The sequence below is a fragment of the Lethenteron reissneri genome, chromosome 20 (genome assembly GCF_015708825.2).
Source record: "Lethenteron reissneri isolate LAM-NWPU_2019-01 chromosome 20, ASM1570882v1, whole genome shotgun sequence".
NCBI classification, from domain to species: domain Eukaryota; kingdom Metazoa; phylum Chordata; class Hyperoartia; order Petromyzontiformes; family Petromyzontidae; genus Lethenteron; species Lethenteron reissneri.
The window spans coordinates 5,633,269-5,643,385 of record NC_083798.1 but is presented as its reverse complement, the minus strand read 5'-3'; positions in this window follow the sequence as shown (position 1 = coordinate 5,643,385).

Sequence of the window (10,117 nt, the reverse complement as noted above, 5' to 3'; positions counted from 1 at the left end):
TCACGTAGGTAGAAAATAAAATAAATCACGACGTTTCGGGCGCAACACAAGCGTCCGTCATCCTGATGAAGGACGCTGATAACGGACGCTTGTGTTGCGCCCGAAACGTCGTGATTTATTTTATTTTAACACTTACAACCCAGGAACAAAAATTGTGTTACGTAGTATAATCAAAGTTGTAAATAAATCAATATTATCTTTCAATTTCGATAAACTGTCTGAATGGAAACTATATAACACCATAATTATCGTCAATTGAATGATTTACTGACTGTTGTATGATGAACTGCGATGTGTGATACGTGTTATAGATTGTAATGATGATTAGACTACTTCTATGTCATTGTTATTTTGAGTGAAAGCAGATGAAGAACGTTGAGTCATCTTTATCCGTGCAGCAAGGCACAACAAAATCCAACGACACATTTAAAATACAATGTGCGAGGCTATGTAAAACCAATATCTCGATAACCGTCATATCATGAAATGTAATCTCGTAGCAATCCGACTAAAGCAATGTACTTCACTAGTTTTCAGAGGAGGGGTGGGGGGCACTATCGCCAATAAGACATCATCAGTGTGAGGGCCAGCCACACATTTGAAACCATTGGTGGGTTTGACACAGCACGATGATGTTGGGGGGTGGGGGGGGTCTCACACGTGGTGTGCATTGCCGAAGGGGGGCTACACACGTCAGGGGCCGCACTAAAGGCCACCAGGGGTCTTGCGATGAAGAACGCTGCGATAAATGACGCGCTCGTTGCCCTTGAAGGAGAACGCAGAGGCGACGACTCTGCATCCCGCTCCTTCTCCTCCTCCTCTCTCTTCATCCCCCTCCTCGTGGCGCTCGAGTCGGAGCTTCAGCAGAGGGCAAGATGCCTGCCCCGAGACATCGCCGTGGGCATTGGCGCAGTGAGGCCGAGTGCGCGATGGGACGCAGAGCCACACCGCGGGCAGTCGCTGGTGGCCGTTGCCATCTTCGCAAACTGATCGTCTCTCGTTATTGTCTAGGCAAAGTTACTCTATACGGGTTAGGAGCTGGAACGTTGTAAAGGGTTCAAATTGCTGTGGTTGTGGGTAACACCACTCCCCCCCCCCCCCACCGGGGTGGATAACACGAGGGTAATCGCTTGGGGGGTGGGGGGGCCAACAGCGGTTGTCCTTTGGAGAGACTCGTCCTCGGCACATTGAATGACATTTAAAGGCGTTGAGAATCGCCGTCAATTCTAGATTTGAAGCTTTCGTGACTGCAAGGATTCATACTCTTAGGTTTTTTTCGGTAAAGTCACTTAGGTATAAAATACAAATACAAATTTAAAATAATAATAGAGATAAAATAATAAATGAAAATAAATCAATTAAATCACGACGTTTCGGAGGCAACACAAGTCTCCGTCTTCAGGTGGGACCGTCACAGCTAATGATCGCAGTCGGTGCTCAATTGAGCCAGAAAACCACTTCGACTTGACCGGTAGATGGGAGTGAGCGGGAGGTTATTTTTAAATCCTTTATATTAAGTTCGCTTGCTTACTTACGACCGTGCAAATCTTTCGGTCGTTTTTTAACCCACTTCCCGTGATCCAATCGAGCTGACATTTTCCACACAGACTCGTTGTGCGTGACAATTAATTTTCGTGAAAAAAACATTCCTAAATTTTACACTGTTTAGGGAATTTTAAAAAAATATTTAATTACCAATTGCTTAATGCTGGCAGACAATCATCTGACCCATATGTGGCAGCCATCTCAAGCCAGAGGACGAGAGGACTCTAGCCGCCACGCATATAAAGGATTTAGAGTGAAAAACTTTGTTTTTACGGGTACATTTTTGTTTATGATCAACTTGAGTGCCACACACCACGATATTCTGTTGTTCGTCCGATGACGGAGATCCTAAAGCAATTCAGTGGAACCTCAGGTTGCGCCCGTCTTACGAGAGAGTGAAATGATAGGTCGTGTCATTTCGGAACCCAAATTTCACAGGAGTGATTATCACCGCTGTTAATACTTAATTTGGAGCTTTCGTGACTGCAGGAATTACTCTTTGGTTCTTTCGGTAAAGTCACGTATAAAGAGAAAGTAATAAATTAAATACTAGCATACGATGTTTCGATTGCAACACAAGCAATTATCATTCATTTATACCTGATGATGATTGCTTGTGTTGCAATCGAAACGTCGTATGCTAGTATTTAATTTATTATTTTCCAATAGCATAACAAAAGGCGGCTTAATCGTATTTAATTAATTTATCCTCCCAGCAGCATAACAAAATGCGGCTTGATCCTAGCTGGCTTATCTACATATGCCATCTACATTACAAAGGCTCAGTTCCAACAGCAGTACTTGACCATCTCACAACTCCTCCTCCCCCACTGCCCTTCCTGGCTCCTCCCCCCTTGACCACTATATAAGGTACAGATATTTTGCTGTGACAGTTTAACCTGAAGACGGAAGCTTGTGTTGCCTCCGAAACGTCGTGATATTATTGTTTTTGTTTTTTATTTGTATTAATTTTTATTTCATTTTTTACCTACGTGACTTTACCGAAAGAACTAAGAGTATGAATCCTTGCAGTCACGAAAGCTTCAAATCTAGAATTAGTATTTTTTCTTTATACGTGACTTTACCGAAAGAACCAGAGTATCCGCTGTTAATATGCGTTCGCTCCAACAGGGGGCGATGTCGAGGTTTGCGATGCTCTTGAATGACAAAGCACGATCCCGTTTGGCCTGCCACGTGTTCCGAAACGGACAGATGAGCGCACCGCGTCAGTGTTGGCCCCTTAACGATCGGAACGCGTCCAGAGTCCTGCATCTTCAAACGAGCACGGCTTCGCTTGCGATAGCACTGTGTACACGTCAGTACACGTCATCACACGGGGCATCACTGTCACACGATTGAGCGCAAAGTCGGCTCTACCTGTACATCAAGTGTTTAAATGTTTTGTTAAGAACTTTTTTTTTATAAACATAAAAAACCAGGAGAGGATTGCCTTGAGGTTACACACACGCAGGCAACCTATAAGGAGGACACGATTTAATACAAATGCAATGTTATATTACATACAAAACACAATTATAAATTTAACTGATAGTTTTAGTTTGCTTTGCACCCGTTTTTTGACCGTTTAAGATTACAGCATTATGCGAACATTTAATGGTGCTTTATACTTTAGAGAAATTGATATCAAAGCACCAAGACAGTGATTGTTCCCAATGTATATGAAGGTAGAATGTTGCACCGTCATACAACGCAATGATTATATTTCACTGTGCTCTAATTTGCAAACACCATGTATGACTAGTTCTCTTGCTCTTCCTGTTATCTTGGTATTCCTATTATCCCAAGCGTATACACGGTTTGTCAATGAAATTTTTGTTACATTCTACACGCAAGTAACACCTTCCACATTTAGACACTTCACAATCCCTGCAACGTTCCGAGAGGAATAAAAAAATATCTAAGTTTATTGTGTAGTTTATTCAGTATTTAGACATTCTGAGTACTGTGAGTATTAAAACAATAAATAGTACAAGCGTTGCAATCTAACTGAAATACACATCATGAATAATGAGGTGTATGGGGCCATCCATTTAGTACGTATGCATGGAGGGGGGAGGGGGGTTAACCCAAATGCGTACGCCTGCGCACGGGGGGGTCTACTGACAGTATACGTACGCATAGGAAAGGGGGGGGGGGTGAAGCCTCGATAATAATTTGTCTACATTGGCCTTCAAATGAGCCACAGTTCAGTTTATTCAGCTGTCAGACAAGAAGTAGGACTATGGGAGAGGTGTCACTTGTGTGCCACCGTGCCCCTGACTGCAGCTATCACGCAGCTCAGCAAAATAAGTGGCCAAGGTACCCAACTTAATTCGTTAATGCAGCCGGCGGTGGACTATGTTTGCTTAAACACATTAATATTATTAATCCTTGATCGTTTCTGCGTGGATTAAATATCGACCGTTCTATAGGATTCGGGGGGGGGGGGGTGTGCGTCAGACGTACGTACGCAGGTGGGGGGGTATACAATTTACGCGTGCGTACAGGGATAGGGGGGGGGAGTGGTCAAATTTTGACAGATTTTTGTGTACGTACTAAATGGATGGCCCATATTTGCAATGATCTTGGGATGATGCCGGCATGGGGTTAATGGTTAGCCCGCTGGACTTTCAACTCAGGAGTCATCGGTTCACTCTGCCAGCGCGACAGCTGGAGTAATGGGAACGCTTCTTCAATTCCCCACCCTGCCCACCTCTGTCCACACTCAGCAGTCGACATGGGTACACACCACAGTCAGTCCGTCGGCATGTCACGAGTGGTGGGGTAAAGTGCGGGCAGTCTCACCTCATTCAAGACACCTGGCCCACGTGGAAGAGTAGGCCAAAGATGGGCTCTTTGGAGTTCTCTCTCTATGTATCTCGAGGAGACTCTTCCTCCAACAATGCTGTGAGCTGGAAATTGCGGTGCGGCAACTTTACCTTTTATTTATAAATGGACCTTTTCAACTGATTCGCACCACGTTTTCGAGTAAGGTAGACACTGTATTTTTGCCAATACAGTCCCTACCTTGCTGCGTAAGTTTGCGCTTTAGCGAGTCATTACAACGAGGATAACATTCCACGCGCGATGATGGGATAACTCGAGTTCAATCCGTTCAGATCGGTCAGAACCCTTATTTAATTCCACCTCTGTCTACAGACAGAGTAAGTTGTGTGTCGCTTATAGCATATAGGCTACACACAACTTACTATGTTAGAAAGACATACTGAACTTGTATTTCTCTATAGTACGAGTAGAGAGAGAGAAAAACGGAAAGCTGTCATTTTCATACTCACAATCCTATACTCTGAGCACTTCAAGTAACCTGCCTTTTTAAGTATTAAAATGGCAAAATAATACTATGTTTTGTGATGGTTGTACATACATTGTACATATATAACTCTAGGATTTAAATAATATTCTGGCGAAAAAATCACGTGAGTCGGAGCACATATTGAAACGTTAGAGCAATCGTGAATCACCGCGTCAGTCTGCTGCATTCGTGACTTCCACTTTGTCGGTGTCGCTATGTCACGTGTCCGGGACTTCTTCCGCAGCTTCAATTCAAGTCGCCCGTTCGTTTTGTTTCTCGGAAAACCCCGTGACCCAGCGAGTTTCTGCGGCAACGGACCTGCAGCAGCCACTAACAACGAATGACAACAACACATTCTGTGACAATAAACAAAATAGGTGATGAAATAAACTGCTGTCTATTTAGTTTCCACCAGCTTTAGTTATTCTTTAACAATGCAGTTTGTCGAACATTTTGTTGTAACCATGACATTCCATAGTCACCCATTCCCTGCTATATTCAACACATTATTTCTACGTTAAATTATGTTTAAGGTTTTGCTTTTTAAACATCTGCCCTAAAGGGGGGCAGCCAAAGAGCTGCAGATTGCCGACCCCTGAGCTTGCGAGATGGTTCGCTGCATCGAGAGGCCGTGAGAGTTGGCCAATACGTGGGGGAAGTCTTCATATAGCAGTGGAGAGATCGCGAATGATCACTGTCGAGTCCATCTTCATTTACCAGAGCGCAACCTTTCTGAAATACGTTTTCTTGAATTTTGTGCGCAGAAATTTTTCGTGGTAAAAGATTTTCGTTCTAAAATTTGCTGTCAGTCTCCTGCCAAACACTTTGAAATGGATGATTCCCGTAATCAGTGAAGTCATGTTCCTCCCGTGGAGCGTGACGCTAAAGCCAATCGAAAAGTGGGTAAATCCCACTACCTGTCACTAAATATAATTGCTGCTGCTGCTGTTGATGATGAAATATATATATGACACATCGCATTGTTCTCAACTATCCGGGGAGATGGAGCAATGCAATCAGCTTGTGTGCAGATGCTGGCTAGGTGGGTTATTACATCACAGCATTGTGAGATATGGTTACGGCGTGGGGATTCCTGAATCCAGTAGTGGATTGAGGATTATGATAATCAGGGCTAAACATCTCATGGAACATTATCCAGAACCTCTATCTCCCAATCCACTGGACCACCCACGACCCCCCGACAGCGAATGGTGTGGGGAGAGATATTTTCCAAACTTCAGCCTTAGCCAGCTCTGGCTGAAATGAAGTCCTGATGATGATTGTGTCTATATAGGCGAGATTAGCAGATAATGTCTCCTTCATAAATCTGTCTGTCCATACAAAAACAAAAAAACACATTGGCCTCACAGTCTTCTTGGAGTAAATACAGCCCTGGGAGCCGAAGGGGTTTTGTAAAAAATATAATATTTCCTGTTTAAATTTTACACGTGGCTAGACAAATACATGCTTATCTATGCTGTGCCGATTATACAGGACTTGGTGTTGCCAAGCAGGCGCGTGATCAGACTGCGCAACCAGGATGTGTGTGGCTCCGGCGAGACGGCGTGGGAGAGCGTGAGCCCGGGCGGCTCTAACCCCGGGGTCGATCCGCAACCGCTGGTACGAACCAGGGTCGCCGCCAGTTGCCAGCGCACTCACTGCAACTCTGCAGACACCGACCGCACTGACCTGAGCCAGCCGCCAGCGCAGAGTGACTCCAAACCATCCTCAGAGTTACGCCCGGAGGGCCATCACCCACTCGTTTTCTGGGAATTTCCATATTCAGTACCCGTTGAGATCGTGGCGTAAGTGACTACATTATCAGCTCAGGGGGGGGGGGGGGGTGCTGCAATCGATCAGGTTGGGCCCCCCAGATATTTGATTTGTCTTGCGCGGCCGCACCGAGTCTTGTATACATCGCGGCTTCCTCTTGCCTCATCACGTCATCGTTACGCTTCGCGGTCTCGAACATTTAACGCTGTCGGGGCGCGCTCCGTCTTCGCGAAATAAGCCGGTGTCGTTCTTTTACACTGCCGTTGAAAACACATCTCATGGCGGCTGTCAAGGTGGGCCCCAACTCGTAGCTTTGACCACCTCTGCCCCATGTTCGTGTCGCTACTGCGTTGGGACAAAGGGTCCCTGGTTGTGATGGAATGGGGTGCTGGGCCTCGCTCCGGCTTACACGTGACAATGCGAGCGCTCGCCACGTGAAGAAGCGGGCGAATCGGGAAGAGCACGCCTGGCGGAGGAGGTCGCAACTCTCCAAGTGATCGTCACTCTTTCATAGCTGTCAACCCCTTATCAGTGCCGACCTTATTACAGACCAATCCAGCAGAGGTGGGACAAAGTCATTGTTATGCAAGTCCAAGTCGAGTCTGAAGTCATCAAATTCATGACTCGAGTCTGACTCGAGTCCAAGTCACATGACTCAAGTCCACACCTCAGAGGTGGGACAAAGTCATTGTTATGCAAGTCCAAGTCGAGTCTGAAGTCATCAAATTCATGACTCGAGTCTGACTCGAGTCCAAGTCACATGACTCGAGTCCACACCTCTGCAATCCAGACCTTATTGGTCACCCCGTGCCCTTTATAAATCTCAATGTTCATCCTACAAAAGTCCCATCGCAAGGAAGAAACACAAACAAATATACTTTTTGCCCGTTTTGAAACGACTGTACGCCGTCTGGACCTGAAAACTGAATTTCTCTGGACAAGAATACGACTACACCGTATGGGTTGACAGGTATGCTCTTTACAAGGAGTAAGTCTATACGGCTGATTGCATACAGTGCATCCTACAATGTGTACATATATCGCAAATCAACGGCCACCCTAGTTTTTAACATTGCCTTATATATAAACAACTATACGTGGTAATATATTTATAGTAGGTATACCCTACTAAAAGGATAAGGAGACAAACAAGCATTTAATTTAAAATCCTACACACGTCCCCTACCATTCTCAATATACGTATTAAACATTGAATTATATTCTATCTGGAAATATTGAACAATCACTTTCACAATGCACATTGAATCACCTGTTGAGAAGGTAAGTCGAAATGAGTGTGGTATCTATTCACGGATCACCGTGTACGTTTTTTTTTTAGCAATATCCCTTCTGGCAATAGTAACTCATATGAATAATAAATAGTACACACACAGTACACACAGTACACAAACAGTACACAAATAGTACACACACAGTACACACACAGTACACAAATAGTACACACACAGTACACGCAGTGTTGTCCCACGTCCGACCGCATAGCCGCACTACGAGTGGATTCAAACGGCACAATGCGAATTTTGTGTAGAGAAGAAATATGTTTAGCGGCGTACACGCGAAATTGCAAAAAAACCGAACGGGCATAAAGCGAGGGGAAACCCTGCGTGTGTATACATATATATACCGTTTCCTATACTTAAGTAGGATATTACATCCTACTTATTATATACAGTGTGTATCCTACTTGAGTTTCTCAAAATGTGTAAACTGCAAATCGCATGAATGTACATGTTTGACGCTCCTTCAACTTTCTTGAAATTGTGATTTAAAAATACATAAAATAAACAAAAAAAACTACGACGTTTCGATCGCAACACAGGCACCTAATGACGACCGCTTGTGTTGCGATCGAAACGTCGTAGTTTTTTTGTTTTATTTTGATTAATTTGAACCTAACTACGTGACTTACCGAAAGAGCCAAAGAATAGGAATTCCTGTAGTCACGAAAGCTTTAAGTTGAGGTTGTAACGAATGTTCGCTTCAAATGAACTTGCAATGACATGCAACCCTAGAATTACATTTCTATGAATATAACCACTGCGACAAATCACCTTTTAACAGCTAGAAAACCCCCTTTCCCCATCGTTCATGATTCATCGTGTTTAGCAATGACATCGATCGGAGTTCGCGCTCACCATGCCTGTGACCGGGTGTAATTCAAGACTCGCATTTGCTCAGCGCATTCTTTGTTAAGATGTGATTTTATTATTTGTTCTTCATATGTACCGCTTTAATTTAAGATGTCAATGAGAACATATTTAATGGTGCAGTTCGATTTTTTACATGTGATTTATATTACCTGTTGATTATGATATACTTTTGAATGTTCTATTTAATGCATTTCTATGTCGAGGATGATTCTTGACACAGGCGTAATAGCAAGCCTCGGCAATCAATTTTAGACACAAAATTTGATTTCACAATTTTCTCAATTTTCTCAATAAAGGAAGACATGAAGACGGTCAACGCATCCCCTGAAGATGCCCTGGACCGAGCCAAATGGAGAAGACAATGCCGAAAAGCGGACCCTGCGCCACAGCGGGAACAACGCTAGGAAGAAGAATAATTTTCTCAAAAGACCACAGCCAGCTGAGTGAACGATTGTTATTCTTTTATTAGTATGATCAAAGTCAAAATTCTCTATCAGGGTTTCTTGCACAGCAGAAAGATATTCTCTCCACAGGCAAGATACAGCATCTGTTTGCGTTTGTCACTTGTTCAGGGTTTGTTTAACTAGAACAGTTGCACAACATCAACTCCCAATTAACTAACTTCAACCCAGAGGGTTTGTGTGACACGGCCCGGCCAATGGCCACTTTCAGGCCGGTGCTGAGTGTGCCGCACAGGGACAGCTGCCACTGGGGATACCCTTTGAATGTTTGAGATGTGGTGTCAGACGCGTTGAGCGCTGACGATTTTAGGTGCCATATAAATGCAAAGATGCATTGCTTATCGACTACGTATTGCCCAGAGAAATGGCAATTGTCTATTCTCAATCCTATTCACGTGTCATAAATCAGTAAATGCCATATCTGCAAGAATTACGATATCTTGTTTCATTAAAGGTCATTTCATTAAGAATATATTTCATTACGACGCTTGTATGTTGCGTTTTAAAAAGCTCAGAAGACTTTAAGCGTAGGGCAACATTCGGGTGCCATTCATAATCAACGTTTTTGGGTTAGATGGCATTATTTATAAATGTGTCGTAACCCTCCACCACCCGACACGGCCAATCAGCAAAAAAAGTGTCACGTTGACAAATAACGCGATCTAACCCAAAAACGTTGATTATGAATAATATTGGTCGCGAATGTCTACTTGTTAAACTGATTCGGGTGCCACTCAAAAATGCAGTTTGTTATTTTCAAAATCGGACCTCTTGATTTGTATTAAATTTGCCAGTTAAACCGAAGCTACTGGAAGTTTAAGATAACATCCCTGAGTATATACTGGTTGCTCAAT